This window comes from Panthera uncia, chromosome A2, assembly GCF_023721935.1.
Source record: "Panthera uncia isolate 11264 chromosome A2, Puncia_PCG_1.0, whole genome shotgun sequence".
Classification (NCBI taxonomy): domain Eukaryota; kingdom Metazoa; phylum Chordata; class Mammalia; order Carnivora; family Felidae; genus Panthera; species Panthera uncia.
This window is the reverse complement of record NC_064816.1, coordinates 156,374,026-156,390,155: the sequence shown is the minus strand read 5'-3', so window position 1 is coordinate 156,390,155 and position 16,130 is coordinate 156,374,026. Positions and strand designations below refer to the sequence as shown.

The following is a 16,130-nucleotide window of genomic DNA, read 5'->3' as shown; positions in this document are numbered from 1 at the left end:
CGTGGGAGGCCAGAAGTCTCCCTGTCACAGTGAGATGAGCTTTTAAGGACAGGTGCACCTTACCTGTTCTTGTCCTTACTGATTTGGGGAATGGGGTTCGAGCTTCCTTTCCCTCACTGGAGCTGGTGACTCTACACTGAGGAGAGAGAGAAAAGAGGCAGGGAAGGCCAGTCCTCTGTCATCTTCTATACTAACTCCTTGGAGTCAGTCCTCCAGAGCCAACCGAAATCCTGCTCTTCCGCAAGGGGTGGGGCTGAGTCTGGAGCGGGCCCCAGGGGGAGCTCCAAGAGCTGGGGGCTAGAGCCTCAGACCAGGGGCTCTGGCCTGCAGAGGGTTTGATCTGCTTCATCTTTCTTTGCCGGGTGTTCTGGCCAAGGAGGACCAGGCAATATAGGACCCACTTGTGATTAAAAGCTAGTAAAGGAAGGGGGCACCCGGATTTGAACCGGGGACCTCTTGATCTGCAGTCAAATGCTCTACCCCTGAGCTATACCCCCTTAACTGGCATGGTGATGTATTATTAACACCTTGTACCTGTGTCAATACACCGGGGTTCAGTTTTGCTGGTTGGACTGTCCTAGCCAACTCTGCTCCTCTCAGCTCTGGCCTCCCTCCCGCAGGAAACCAGCCCGTCCTCTTCATGTATCTCTTCTGTGTGCACCTGGCTGTGGGCGCCCAGTAGCCTCGTTGACCCTTACAGGTGGGCAGACCCTTAAAATCATGCAGGAAACTTCCTCCCACTGTTCCCCATCCACTGCATGTCAGGCACACTGGGACGGTGACATACCTGTGACCAGGTGACAGCGCCTTCCCCTGTGCCGAGAGAAGGTTCAGAGCCCGCGTCCGAAGGTTATTTAATTACACGGAAGAACATCCACGAGAATTTGCCAAATGGAAAGGCAGGTTGCAAAACAATGTGTCTGCATGAAATTATACATGATCTCAGCTTTTTCTTTTTTTTTCTGTGCTTTTATTTATCTTTCAAGTTTTCCATATCGAACATGTGCCCTTTAAAAAAAAAAGTTACTTAGGAAAAATTATACGCTAGGAGACTCCCGCTCCTAGGGATTTCTTCCTCTAATAGTCCCATGAGTACACAAAGGCACACGTATCTGGAGATTCATCGCAGCATTTCCTTTTTTTGTATCAGCAATAAACTGGAAACCACCTAAATATCCATTGACGGGGATTAGGTTACAAACATGGTGTCACAGGATGGGCTGTGATGCGAGAGAAAATGATGAAATAAGCCCAGAGAGCTATCTATGCGAGGACTCATAAACAAGATCATGAAGGCCAAAAAGCAAACTAGGCGGCATATGATGTGAGATCCTTTGGGCTTTTAAAAAGATACTATATAGGGGCGCCTGGGTGGCTCAGTCAGTTAAGAGTTAGGCTCAGGTCATGATCTCGCGGTTTGTGAGTTCGAGCCCCGTGTTGGGCTCTGTGCTGTCGTCTCAGAGCCTGGAGCCCGCTTCGGATTCTGTGTCTCCCTCTCTCTCTGCCCCTCCCCTGCTCATGCTCTGTCTCTCTCTGTCTCATAAATAAATAAAACATTAAAAATTTTAAAAAGATACTATATATACATATCATTAGATGATAAGAAAGATTACACATACATACAAAGGTATTTATGTGTAAACATATATTAAATTTTTATATATAAAATACATAATGTATAGTTAGTATATATTTAATATGTTTAAATATAAATTTTCCTATTTTAAATATTTCGTTATATACATTTGTTATATATACTTTGTTATATATATATTTGTTATATACATTTGTTATATATATTTTATTATGTATTGGACATTAATATTTTATGTTATATACATATAATGCATATATATTTTTTTAATTTTTAAAATGTTTTTTATTTATTTTTGAGAGAGAGAGAGAGTGTCAGTGGGTGGTGGGCAGAGAGAGGGAGACACAGAATCCAAAACAGGCTCCAGGCTCCGAGCTCTCAGCACAGGGCCCGACGTGGAGCTCGAACCCACAAACTGGGAGATCAGGACCTGAGCTGCAGTCGGATGCTCGACAGACTGAGCCACCCAGGCACCCCTAAGATGTATATATTATATATAACATATATATATAATATATAATCTCCTCTGGAAGGAAATAAACCAAAGAGCTATTGCCAACGAGTGGGTGAGGGATTCTTCAATTTTCCAATTTACGCGTGTAATAACCCAATGTCGGCACAGTCCCACCTTCCAGGTACTGACTGAGTGGTTACAAGTAACCGAGAGAAAGCACTGCAGACGTTCCTTCCTTCCCCCAGCTCTGCAGCTGCCCTCATCCTGACTCCTCCCTCTTCCCTGGGCCCCTCCGGGTTTGTCCTTCACCCACCACCTCTGCTGCGGTTGTGCAGGCATTTCTTGTTTCTGCCAGTCTCCAGCCCCCTCCCCTCCCCTCCGGTGCCATCACTCTGGTTTCACACACGGGTTGTCCACTGTCCACCCAGCTAGGATCCAAGATGTCCTTGGTTGCTCTGAAGGCAAAGGGCCAGCCCGCTGCCTTCTTGAGACGCCCGGCACCTGTCCGCCTCTCAGCCACACACCACGCTCTTCCACGCCTGCCTTCCCGCCCCGACCTCTCAGCCTCCGGAGTGGCCTCTCAGACTTCAGGCTCTGGTGCCCAGGGTACAGGGAGGGCACGCTCGAAGGGCATAGGAACCGTGTAGGAGGTCACCTCCCAGGTCAGCTGAGACTCGCAATAAAGTCGAAGGGTGATGATGACATTTCCAAAGGGAGAGAAAGGTTTTGATATTCACACTTGGAGTGGGGTGCCTGAGTGGCTCGGTTGGTTAGGTATCTGACTTCGGCTCAGGTCACGATCTCATGGTTCGTGCGTTCGGGGCCCACGTCGGGCACTGCGCTGACAGCTCGGAGCCTGCAGCCTGCTTCGGATTCTGTCTCCGGCTCTCTCTGCCCCTCCCTGGCTTGTGCTCTATCTCTAAAATAAACATTAAAAAAAAAATTTTATATTCATACTTGGAGCAAGACAGCGGAGGAAGGGATAGGCCCCAGCCAGTGATGGGGACGGTACACAGGGCCTTGTATGTAGGCCTCTTTCCCTTAAGAGGGAGATGGCTCCATCAGGGGCACTAGGGAGCCCTCCGGAGGGACAACGAGAGGCAGGTGCGGCTTCTGCCCAATTCCGTGGGCCCCCAGGAGGGGAGGAGGAAATGGAAGGCCTCTCTGCCCGCTATGGACCTACTGAGCCCCGGCACCAGGGAGCCCCGTCCTCTTGCTCTGCGCTTGGGACTGCACTGGCCCTTTAAGGGCCTCCAGCGTGTTACTTGGCCTCCCTTACCTCCAAGGGAGGCTGGGATGTGTAGTTTTTCTTCTGTGAAGCCACGCGACAAGAAGGAGGCTACAAAGGACACTGGGTAGGGGTGGGGATACTGGCACTCTGCCTCACCCAGGCCTCTCTGTCACCGCAGCGGGGTGGACTCTGTGAACACATTAGAGCTAAGCCCGAGCCCTGGAAGGATCGTTATGTGGCGTTGACATTACTGAGGCTGAAGGCCGAGGGAGCCAAGGCAAATACAAGTGTCAGCCTGGTTCTAAAATCCTCCTCTAAGCTTGGGGCATCCCAAGAAGGGGACCCAGAAGGGCAATGCGGGGCAGAAGGCGCTCCCTCCAGTTGGGGGGTTGAAGGCGGACGTGCAAGGAACCCTGAAAAGGGAGGGGGAGTCTCATGGGGAGAGGGCGAGGAGGAAGAAAGGGCCCCACTGAGCCACCAGGCTAGGACGATGGGACCGCAGGACCAGAAGTCGTAATGGGGTGACAGATGGAGGCTGTCATCAAAGGGGCCATTTTCTTTCTATTTTTTTTAACGTTTATTTATTTTTTGAGAGAGAGGGAGAGTGAACGGGGAGAGGCAGAGAGAAAAGGAGACAGCATCTGAAGCTCTGAGGGGGGGGGGGGGTTCAAAGCGCGAACCCTGAGATTGTGACCCCAGGAGCCCCCAGAGAGGTCATCTTCAAGATCAGGAGGTGTCGTGGGAGGGCAGGGACAGGAAAGCGACAAGCCGCCAGGCCCTCAGCCAAAGTTCCAAGTGTTTATGAAACAGGGGGAAAAAAGTACTAATTAAGAAATTCGAGTCTCTCGCCAACAAAAAGGAAAGAGCTTTAATGAAAGAGAAACTCTGAAGCACATCACTGAAGATAAAAAGAGGTTTTGTCTTTTTTTTCAGGGACTTATGTTGTGTGCTGATAACGGAAAACAAAGAAAATTCGCAACCCGGGGTGTCAGACAGAGAGCTTTTTGCCGGCTTGTCAAGTTAGACAAAGTCTGACCGCGCTGTCCTCAGTGGCCGTTTCTCTGCCGCATTTTCCTGCCGTCCAGCGTAAAGAGATTGAGGCTTTCTTGCTGTCAACTAATTTATTGTGAGAACCTGTTTTTAGCCCATCTAACGCATAGAGTTTTGCTGTTGATACAGGCCTAGAGGATCGTGAAATGTGTTTTAGGGAGTCGGGAGAAAGGTCATCGAAGATGATTGGTGTGGGGCCCCTGGGTGGCTCAGTCGGTTAAGCGTCTGACTTCAGCTCAGGGCGTGATCTCACAGGCTGTGAGTTCGAGCCCCGCGTCGGGCTCTGTGCTGACAGCTCGGAGCCAGGAGCCTGCTTCGGATTCTGCGTGTGTCTCTCTCTCTGCCCGTCCCCACTCGCACTCTGCCCCTTTCTCGCTCAGAAATAAACAAACATCAAAAAATATATATTAAAAAAAAAAGATGATTGGTGTAAGGGATCATAGAAATCATGACAGATTTCCGAATTCCATGCGGGGATCTCGGGACTCACGGCGAATTCTGGGATTGTCTACCAAAATGCTCAGCGGCTTGTCCTCCAGACCACAGGAAGCCATTACATTCTTCAGTTTTGAGACGGGTGATATATAATTCACCGGTCCCTCATGCAGAAGTTTACTTTGAAGGTTTGAGGAGGACATACCACTGGCTTTAATGGTTCCTCAAGCTAACCGTGCACTTGGACAAGTAGAGAATTCATCCTCTACAAACTCTCTCGGCCCCAGGAGAGGCTGCTGTCTGAGCCACAGATCCTGGTGCTTTGGCTTGGAAAGAGAAGACCACTCCCCCCCTCCCGTGCACAGAGATTGCCCGGATTAAAAAGGGGGAGGACTGAGGAAACTGAGGCAGAGACAGTTAACATCTCTGGAAGACACCGTCAACGTCGCCTTCCGATGATGTATACTTAGGGCTGAATGGGAGGAGGTCCAGAACGCAAGGTGCTGGGCACACAGAGCGGGGATGAGGCAGCCTGGGTCTAAGAAGGCTTCCTGGAAGCTAACTAAGGCTGGTTCTCAACTCCGAGGAGCTCTCACCCTAACTGGGCTCCACCCCAGATACTCTGACTTCATTGCTCTGGGGTGAGGCCTGGAAAATGGCATTTTTATAGACTCCTCAGTGAGTCCCAGCTCTATTTTGAGGTAAGAACCCCCAACTTTGGTATGAAGCTTCACCAGTTTGCTGGTTCCAGGGAAGAAAAACAACTTTCCGTTGACATCTAATAAGGAAGAGGAAGCTTTAAAAAAAAAAATGCAACACCAATATAAATTAGGAATAAATAAGGGGGCACCCAGATTTGAACTGGGGACCTCTTGATCTGCAGTCAAATGCTCTACCCCTGAGCTATACCCCCTTCTGTTGTGGCCTGGCTTAATTAATATTCTTCATCTGGACAGCCACACCCAGACTCCCCGTAAAACGATGAACAGCCGGGACAGACCGCTCTCTCCGTCAAAAATAAATAAACATTAAAAAAAAAAAAAAAAAAAAAATAAGTGGCCAAGTGGAGTTAGGAATCCCCCAAAGCATGAACAAACCGACCATCTCCCCCTATTATTGGCATGCCCCCTCGTACCCACCAGCCTTTCCCTTGGAGCCCTGGAGATCTCCTCTCCTGGCTGGAAGGCTGTAGAAACTCTTCTACACCGATTTCTTTTTTGTTTTTTTTAAGTTTATTTATTTGTTTTGAGAGAGAGCGCGCCAGCACTAGCAGGAGAGGGGCAGAGAGAGAGGGAGAGAGAGAGAGAATCCCAAGCTGTCAGCGAGGAGCCTGACACGGGGCTCGACGAACCATGAGATCACGGCCTGAGCCAAGATCGGGGTAAGCTCTTAAAGGAGCGAGTGATTCAAGACAAGAGGCAGGGCAAGCCTGAGCCCCTGGCTGGCTGACCTGGCTTGGGCCCTGAGTGTGCCCTCCTCAGCCGGTGGGGAAAATGACACGCAGTTGTTTTAATTCAAGGTGGACTCGGTGTGCATGGGGCCACGGGCTCCTAGGCCAATGAAAATCCTCCCCGGGGGGCGCCTGGGTGGCGCAGTCGGTTAAGCGTCCGACTTCAGCCAGGTCACGATCTCGCGGTCTGTGAGTTCGAGCCCCGCGTCGGGCTCTGGGCTGATGGCTCGGAGCCTGGAGCTTGTTTCCGATTCTGTGTCTCCCTCTCTCTCTGCCCCTCCCCCGTTCATGCTCTGTCTCTCTCTGTCCCAAAAATAAATAAAAAACGTTGAAAAAAAAATTAAAAACAAAGAAAATCCTCCCCGAAATGATGCAGCAAGAAACAAGCCTCCAAGAGCCCCCCTGGGTAGGTTTTAACAAATCTAAGTGTGAAAGAAGCAGCGTGGCAGAGAAGCCAACGGCACAGACTCTGAGGGCAGATAAGCCTGGGTCCAAGTCCTGCCCCAGCTCGGAGAGCCTCGGCCGGCTACTCCCCTTCTTTACGCCCTCCTCTGAGTAAGCTGTGAAATGATAATAGCATGGACTTGATGCCTTGGCACGTTGATTAGATGAGTTAATCCACGTACAGTACTTGAACCAGGACTGGCACATAGAAAGCCCTATGTCACTCTGCAGAACAAAATTTAAAACATCCTAGGGAACTAGCCAACATTCATGAGAGTCACCAGAGATAGTAAACATTGGAACTTGACCTGCAAAGACTCCACCTCTGAGATTATTTGCACAAATCAAAGGGTATCTTAAGAGGGAGAAATGAAAACTAAATTGAGGAGCAAAAGACTGAGAAACGCTCGCATACATTTGAAAAGCTAATCAAATAAGACGTTCTAGGAATGAAAGATGTAATTAACTTGTTTTTATATACTTTCTAGCGAAGTATCATCTACATGAAACACACAGATCTGAAACGTACAGCCCAGTGAATTTTTACACAGACATACACCCAGGTAACCACCACCCAAACCAAGATACAGAAGATTTCTAAAACCCCTTGGGGTTCATTCCCTTGGACCCCCTTCCCAATCGCTCCCTCTCCCCAAGGATAACCACCACTCTATGGCCATGGATCAGTTTGCCCGTTCTTGGGTTTATTCTTTTGAGTCTGGCTTCTTGCACCCAACCTCATGTTTCTGAGATTCATTCGCGTTTGTCCGCTGTGACCCTTCATCAGTTATATGGATACATGTATATCACGTATTTACAGGGAAGTTTGGAGGGACCATGCAAGAGCGGAAGTTTGGGTGAAGGAAATGACCTTGTTGGAAGACAGGAGAGTGAGAGTGAATAGCTTTATCACTTACTGTGTAGGAAGTTGGTATGCTACACCACGTCTATCAGCTAAAATCTTGTATTTTTCCATGGACCCAGCTCAGTACTGCTAACCTCACTAACTCTATTTGTGTCAGCTATATTTTTCTTGAAACTTTTCCATGCCATCTAAATATTATACTTTATTGGCACAAAGCCACTCATAAGATAGGCTTATGATCTTTTTTCTTAATCTTATGATCTTTTTAATGTCTTTGGAAATTGTAATAACGTATCCTTTCAAATATCTCTTATACAGATTATTAGTGTTTTCTCTTTTTCCTTTGTCAGTCTTGTCTGGGTTATCATGTTTATTATTTGTTTCAAAGAACGACATTTGCTCTATTGGTTCTATCTCTTGTATATTTGTTTTCTACTTAATCAATTTATGCTTTCATTAATTAAACTTTATTACTCCTTTATTTTTCCTTTGGATTTATATACTGTCCCTTTATACCTTTTTGGGGGTAGATGCAGAGTTAGCTAATTTTCACCTTTTCTCTTCATAATGCTGTGGACACAGGAAGGCTTTAAATTGCCCCGTACATGCCTGTTATGGTTACGACTGACAAGTTTCAATATCTAGTATTTTCATCATCACATAGTTCACCTATTTTCTAACTTCTAATTCAATTGCAATTTCCGTTTTGACCCCTGGATTATTGAGAAGTATTAGAAAATTAGGAAATTTCCAAGATGGGGATTTTCTATTTGTTGGGTTTTCTTATTATTTGTTGTTATTGGATTTTCACTTTATTTTGGTCAGAATACATACTCTTTGTGATTTAAATACTTTGGAATTTGTTGAGAGTTGCTTTGTGCTCAGAATATGGTCAGTTTTTGTGAATGTTCCGTGAGTGACTGGGGGGGAAAATGCACATTCTATAATCCTTGAGTAGAAAGTTCTTTATGTGTTAATTAGGTCATGTCTGTTAATCACGTTGTTCAAATCTTTCATATCTTTCTTTTTTTCTTAATGTTTATTTATTTTTGAGAGAGAGAGAGAGAGACAGAGTGTGAGCAGGGGAGGGGCAGAGAGGGAGACATAGAATCTGAAGCAGGCTCCAGGCCGTGAGCCATCAGCACAGAGCCAGATGCAGGGCTTGAACTTGTGAGCCGTGAGATCATGACCTGAGCTGACATAGGATGCTTAACCAACTGAGCCACCCAGGTGCCCCACATATCTTTCTGATTTTATACCCACTTGTCCTAGCAATTCACAAAAGAGGGTTTTAAAGATCTCTCACACGATCAGAAGGTTGTCCATTTCTCCTTTTTAATCTGTTCATTTTTGCTTAAATACGTCTTGAGGCCTTGTTATTAGGTGCATCAAATTTAGCATTGTTGTACCTAACTGGTGAATTGAACTTTTTATCAATCCAAAATGACTGTCTTTATCCCTGGTAATGATTTTTGCCTCAGAAATGATTTTGTCTGATATTAATATGGCAACACAATATATAGTCGTCATAGTTACATCTTTTTCTGTCAATTTATTTTCAATGTATTTATATCCTTATGTTTTCTGTCTATCTCTTGTGAACAGCCTATAGTTTTTTTTTTTAAATCCAGTTACGTTCTTTGTGGTTTTCCTGTGGCATTTTATACGTGTATATTTAACGTTAATACTGATAATATTTTGGCTTAAATTGTCTATCTTCTGGGGCGTCTGGGTGGCTCAGTCGGTTAAGCGTCCGACTCTTGGTTTTGGCTCAGGTCATGATCTCACAGCTTCGTGGGTTCAAGCCCCATTTTGGGCTCTGTGCTGTGAGCCCGGAGCCTGTTTGAGATCATGTCTCCCTCTCTCTCTGCTCCTTCCCCACTTGTGCTATGTCTCTAAAATAAATAAATAAATAAATAAATATCTTCTTTGTCCTGTAAGTTCTAGGTTCTTTTTCTCTCCTTTATCGTCTTCTTTTGGCAACTATAGGAAGAGACCCTGGGAGTTGAGAGATGAGATCCTTGCATCCTGGGGCAAAACTGGTAAAAAAAAAAAAAAAAAAAAAAATCCCTAAGAGTCCATGGAGCTAACAGATTTCTTTTGCAGTTGGGATCACTCAAAAGACGGTCAGCGTGTGGCTGACAGACACTGGGACCAGGATCTACACAAGGCACCAAGCAACCTTGGCTACTACTGAGAGTGACCTAAGACTCCTTGGGTTGGCATTTGCACAGAATAAAAAACAGGGAGCTAGAGAAGGAAATCACTAGCACTTTTCCTGTGCTGACCCGGGTGGGGACAAGTGTATTTAGCGGACAGCAATTTTCTCAGTGTCCGCAAAAGGTTGACTTCACAGAGGTGCGGGACGCGATCACAGCTCCGATAAAACGACACCCCTCCCCGCAGCAGACTCTCCACCTCCTTTGTTCAGATTGCGGACTCAGCAGGGATTGGCTTCCCTCCCCCTCTTCCGTCCCCAGACTCCAGCACAAGACGCTGCCTCTGCTTAACAGACAGAATCGAAGCCTCTAGACCACAGCTCCCTGGTTTCCCTCCATACCTCAGAGACCCCTCTCTTCAGCTATCCTACGCCCTCTCCCGTGGGTGCCTGGGTGGCTCAGCCTCGTCCAATTCTTGGTTTCGGCTCAGGTCATGACCTCACGGTCCGTGAGTTCGGGCCCCACGTCCGGCTCTGGGCTAACAGCGCGGAGCCCGCTTGGGCTTCTGTCTCTGGTACACCGGACAGCGGACGGAGAGGTCTCTGGGTCACATTTCCATGTCCGCTACTCACTCGCAATTTTATTCACGGGACTGGTGTTAAACATCAAGATCCCCCACCCTCGGTAAGTGGCTGAGTGCTGGCCAGGAACCTTCTGGACCAAAGCACGTTCCAGCTCTGAGTCCCTTGCGCGACTCAGGAGCCCACAGCATTGTCAGCACCAGGGGGCTTTTTCTCCCAATCTCACGGGTCTCCCAGGGAGGCAGGGGGTCTGTCTGAGACGCCAGCCTTTATTCCCACACACTACCGGACTCGGAAGGCCTCAAGGAGCCAATCGATCACTTGGCCTTGGAAATGGGAGAAAAAATCAGCAAAAAGAGAAAAAGTCAGGCCAAGGGGATCACCGGACGTGTGGTATGGGTTGACTGGGTATGTGTGAGGCTCAGCAGAGGGAGCATGGCCTTGAACCGCAGCTGTGTGAAGCCAAGACCCAGAGCAGGACCCACCGAGCCCTGCAGGCTCCCCGACCTGGTGTCTCTCCCCAAACGCACCAGGCCCCTCCGGCAACTGTTCCTGCCGACCCCACAGCCCTTGGCAACTCAGGACCCAGGACGCAGCGAGGAGAGAGTCGGCTTTGCTTCCTTGGTTTTCACCAGGCGCCAGGAGATTACCCTTTCTCTCCATCAAAACTGCAGAGCCCCGCCTCCCTGGCCACTTGGATTTAAGGGGAACAAGCAAGTTCAGGCGGCAACCACGCTGCCATTCAACGCGCTTCTGTTCCCTTCATGTTTAAAGAAGCTGCCGAGGGTGGTCTTTGTCTCTCATTGGCCCGGGAGTCCACGGACAGAAATGGCCTGTTGGTTCAAACCGTGTGCGCTCAACAGAGATTCAGGGGCTTTACTCCGTAAATCGGGCTTTGTGGGAACAATTCTTCAGAAAGAAATTCAAGTAGCATGAGAAGCCCCATGAACTCCTTCCTCGTCGGGAATCTGCTGATACCAGTCACAGCATCTCGGCCACAGGGAACGGAGACACAAGGACCCCCCTAGCCACTGGTGGCCTGGTTTTATAACTTCTCCAGAGGACATTGGTCCTGAGGTTTCAACATCCACTAAGACCAAAGTTATTTCCTTTAGCAGACATTCTCCAAAATAGTCCAATAATAAAAAGACTTGGGTGCCTGGGTGGCTGCGTCGGTTAAGCGTCCAACTTCGGCTCAGGTCTTGATCTCGCGGTTGGTGGGTTCGAGCCCCGCCGGGCTCTGTGCTGCCGACTCGGAGCCCGGAGCCTGCTTCGGATTCTGTGTCTCGCTCTCTCTCTTCCCCTCCCCGACTCACGCTCTGTCTCTCTCTGTCTCTCTCTCTGTGTCAAAAATAAATAAACATTAAAAAAATAATAAAAAGACTTGCTATCATTTACCTTAAAGCATTAACTGCTTTAAATTCTCTCTCTCTCTCTCTCTCTCTCTCTCTCTCTCTCTCACACACACACACACACACACACACAAACCCTATTAGGTGGTACTATTATTATCCCCCATTTCATAGATGGAAAATCTGAGACATAAAACAGTGAAGCAACTTATCCGGGGCGACACCCCTACCTCACTGCAGCCACTCTCAGGATCAAACCAGACATCCCACGGGAGCTCCTGAGGTCTCCCTGTTGTTGCTACATGTATGCAAGAAACAACTTGTCCTCCCACCATCAGAGCACAGCAAAGTGCTTGGCACCTGCCAATAGTTGATGTTCAACGAGTCCATGAGTGTAACTGGACAGTTTGTGCACAACCTCCTGGTACCTTTCTTCTTAACTGGCAGCGCAGGATGGTAAGTGGGCTGGGGGGGGGGGCAGGGAAGGACTACCCAAATTTGCACATAAATAAGGGGGCACCTGGATTTGAACCAGGGACCTCTTGATCTGCAGTCAAATGCTCTACCCCTGAGCTATACCCCCACGCTATAGATGCTACATAATTAACACCTTTCAGCTGTTTGGTAACACTCAGCTCTGCAAAATGAAGTCATGGCCCCCCTCCAGGACTGACTTTCTGGAAGTTGCCAGACCTGGTTCACGGTAAGACATCCTCTCTAAGCTCTGCAGCTTTCCAAGCCTCAGTCCCTGGAGGGGTCATTAGAGAGGAAAATAGGAGGGAAGCCGCCTGAGGAACTCCCAAACTCCCAACCCATTTCTTTTTTGCTTTAGCCCAAGAGCTGGCCAGCTGTCTCCAAAACTACCCACCTATCGGGGCTCCCAGCCCCTCACCTTTCTCCCTTCACTGAAGACAGAAATGGACTCTAATCCAGTGTTGCAGAGCTCTGTTAGTTGGGATTTACAGCAGCAACACTGCAGAATTCCTGTCTCCCTTGTTTGAGTAGCTAAGCCAGACGTTCGTAGACCCACAAGGTTGAAACAAGGGTGTGAGTGAGCTTTGGTGTGAGAAAAACCAAGTCCCCGGAGGAAATGCCCATCCTACCTGGAGAGAACCCGGATGCTGTGATTTGTCTCTGTAGGTCTCACCACAGGTCCACTGTGCCAAACTGGTTTAGGTGGGAAGGAGGGCTGAGAGTGATAATTTAAGGTTACCATCTAGGGTCTGTTCCCGGGAAGTCTGCTGTATCTACTCTGGTCTGCCTTGGAAAAGCCAAGCAGAATTCCGCATGAGTCCCTGCCCTCTCTTTGATGACCCTTTAAGAGTTGAAGAAATGAGATGTATACAGAAGGTGGGGGGGGGGAAGGCTAGATGCCAAGAGGAGGAGGGATACCCAGGGTATTAGCGTGGGCAATCCACCCAGATTGCCATTGTGCGATGGCTTCCAATTTTAGGAAGGATCATAATTAGCATGGATGAAATGAAATCAGAATATTGGCAACAGCTGCGAATAGGAAAACCAATAGAGCAGGGGGCACCTGGATTTGAACCAGGGACCTCTTGATCTGCAGTCAAATGCTCTACCCCTGAGCTATACCCCCTTGCTTGGTATAGGTGTCTAATAAGCACCTTTCATGTTCATAGTCACACCCATTACTCCTATGACACATTGGGAGTTTCTACTTATCTCTAGAGAGCGGATAAAACCAGCAATTTATCCCTTCGCAAACTCATCCCAGAGAGGTCCCCCTCCAGTCCTCAGAGGCCCCAGCCTTACCTCTTCCTATGTCTGCATCTCCCCATTTTCTTCAGTCTGTGGTGACAGCAGCAGCAGCAGGAAGGAGCATTGACTTTAACTACTAGAAGGACCTTTAGGATTTACTTGTCTGTTTTTCTCTCGTTCTACACCATAAAACAGCAACTTGAAGAGATCCTGCCTAACCTCTTTGGAGACACATGCATTACTTATAGCTGAAGATGTCTTTCCAGTGTGTGCATCTATTCATTAACCTTGGAGGGTGGTGGTGGGAGCAGCTGTGGAAATTAGTGAAATTTCCAGTCCCTGACCTAGATCAGGGAGTTGTCCTAGAAACATCATGGAGACAGGGAGACATGAGGACTACACAGGGCCTCTGGATTCCAGCCAGGGAACTCTTGAGCGAGAGCGAAAGGCTCTATCCTGAACTACACCTCCACCCCCAGGATATGGAGGTTTTTAATGTATTTTTTTTGTTTTTATTGAAGTATCTTGTGCAATCATTTTTAAAAGTCAAATACTGTTTTTCAAGCTTATCACAAAAACCTCAGTCCTCTGTATCTCCCTCCTGCTACCCAGAGGCAATCATTCTCCACACTTTTGTCCATTTCTTTTAGTATATTTGCCACCACGATTTCAAATAATATAAATATCTGATAATATGCAATATCTAACTTAACCAAGTCTGGACATCAACTGTCTTACTTTTATGATGAGGATGAGAACTTATATGCCTTCTTCCCTTCTCAGTTTTCTATTATATCTTGACTTTTGGTTAAATAATTTTCTATGTTTCTATGTTTAATATTTTCATTGTTATCAGTTAATAGTGTTCATAGTGCTAAGCAGAACTAAGAATTCTGGTGGAACTTTTTGTTTTTCCTGAAGTTAGTGATAGCCTTATGTTTCAACTGCTTAGTTTTCTTTGAATTTCTAAGATTTTCCACAAGCTTTAATCATGCCAAAAAGTGTCTTTCAAAACAATTTTCCACTTATGAAAGCTATCAGATAATTAACATTTCCTCTTCTTGTTTTTCAGTAGCCATCCATCTTCCTGATCCTTCTGGTTGCCCTGGAAAGCCTGCTACACACTCACGAGAACATTCTTTCACCTCTTTCTCCGTTTGGGAGTCCTGCTTTCCTGGATTCTGAGTCTTGAATGTTTCTTAATTTACTCACTTAGCTTGGCAGAGGACCTCCTCCAACTACCACAAAATCAGGGTAGGTAAATTTTTAAAGAACTCGCATGTCTGCAAATGTCTGTAATTCTACCCACAGACTTGATTAGCAGTCTGGATGGACAAGTCATAGTCCCTCATATCGTGAAGGATTTTTCCTATGGTGTTCTAGCATCTAGTATTGCTACTGAAAAATTACATACATCATAATTCCCTTTCCTTTGTGTATCACCTATTGTTTCACTCTTTGAACTTTTAAGAGCTTCCATTTAGTCCTGGTGTCCTATAATTACACCATAATGTATCTGGTGAGGATCATTGTTCTAGGGGCTTGGAGGGTCTTTTCCAATGGAAACCCATGCCCTTTCATCATGGGCAATTTTCTTGTATAATGTTCCCTCCATCATTTTCTCTTTCTGGAACTTTTACTAGTTGGTTTTTGCACCCCCTGGTGTCAACTTCTAACTTTTTTACTTTTAATCTCTATTATTATCTATTCTTTTATCTTTTTGTTTGTTTTACTTGGAAACCACCTCAACGTTATTTTTCAAACTATTGAACTTTTTATTTCTTTTGATTTCTAAGAGCCTTTTCTTGTTCTGTAACTGATTCTTTTTTATAAAGCATCCTCTTCCTGTTTCACAGATGGAATATATTTTTCGTATCTCTCTCAGGATCTTATTCCGCTTAGCTTTTCTCCACTCCTGGCCAATAAACAGGGAACCCAGTGACCTGTGGTTCTGCCCACACAGGGATAATAACCAATCGGATTATCTCTTTTCAAGATGCTTAACACAACAGACACAGAGAAGGGAAGAGGAACTGAATGCAGAGGAGAAACAGACAGTCTGTTTGTCCAACAGACAAACACAAATTGACCATAAAGTCTATAAGCATGTTGAAATAATCGGTGAACAGAAACTGTGAATGAGGTTGTATAGATGTTCGGTCAGGAGTGGTATCAGGTAGATCTCCTTGGAGAAACGGTGTCTTAGGCCTGAGTCCTAAAGCTTTCTTAATGATGTCAAAAACCATCCCAGACTCCACAGGCCTGTTGTCTGACTACTCCTGGATCCCCATGGAAGTGCATGTCTCCCATTCTGTTCTTACCACAAGCCCCCTGCCTCTGATGAAGCCTGAGAGGCTCCACTCTTTGTAACCCAGGAGCGGAGGCTGGCTGGTTGCTCAGATGGGGCCTCCCAGGCAGGGTCTCAGCACAACCACCATGGTAAGGCCTTATCTCTCTGCAGTGTTTGATTTTTTACCCCCAAACCACAATTTTTTAAGGTTTATTTATTTGTTTTGAAAGAGAGAGAGAGAGAACTCATGTGCTAGCATACAAACAAGTGGGGGAGGAGCAGAGAGAGAAAGAGAGAGAATTCCAAGCAGAGAGAGAAAGAGAGAGAGCTCTGTCACCACAGAGCCCAACGAGGGACTCAAACCCGCAAGCCATGAGATCACGACCTGAACCAAAATCAAGAGTCAGACACTCAACCGACTGAGCCACCCAGGCGCCCGCAACCCCACCAAAAAACGACAATTAAAAAAAAAAAAAAGGAAATTACTTCACCACCAAAGATAT

General features: G+C 46.8%; 4 non-coding genes across 4 annotated transcripts; all 4 read right to left on the bottom strand.

Moving 5' to 3' along the window:
* Nucleotides 1-425: 425 nt before the first annotated feature.
* On the bottom strand, nucleotides 426-497 carry TRNAC-GCA (transfer RNA cysteine (anticodon GCA)). Its single transcript has one exon. It is a non-coding gene; the product is annotated as a tRNA-Cys (tRNA).
* A 5,108-nt stretch (nucleotides 498-5,605) lies between these two features.
* TRNAC-GCA (transfer RNA cysteine (anticodon GCA)) lies at nucleotides 5,606-5,677 on the bottom strand. The gene has a single exon. It is a non-coding gene; the product is annotated as a tRNA-Cys (tRNA).
* Nucleotides 5,678-12,126: 6,449 nt separating this feature from the next.
* TRNAC-GCA (transfer RNA cysteine (anticodon GCA)) lies at nucleotides 12,127-12,198 on the bottom strand. The gene has a single exon. It is a non-coding gene; the product is annotated as a tRNA-Cys (tRNA).
* A 945-nt stretch (nucleotides 12,199-13,143) lies between these two features.
* On the bottom strand, nucleotides 13,144-13,215 carry TRNAC-GCA (transfer RNA cysteine (anticodon GCA)). Its single transcript has one exon. It is a non-coding gene; the product is annotated as a tRNA-Cys (tRNA).
* Between the last annotated feature and the right edge of the window lie 2,915 nt (nucleotides 13,216-16,130).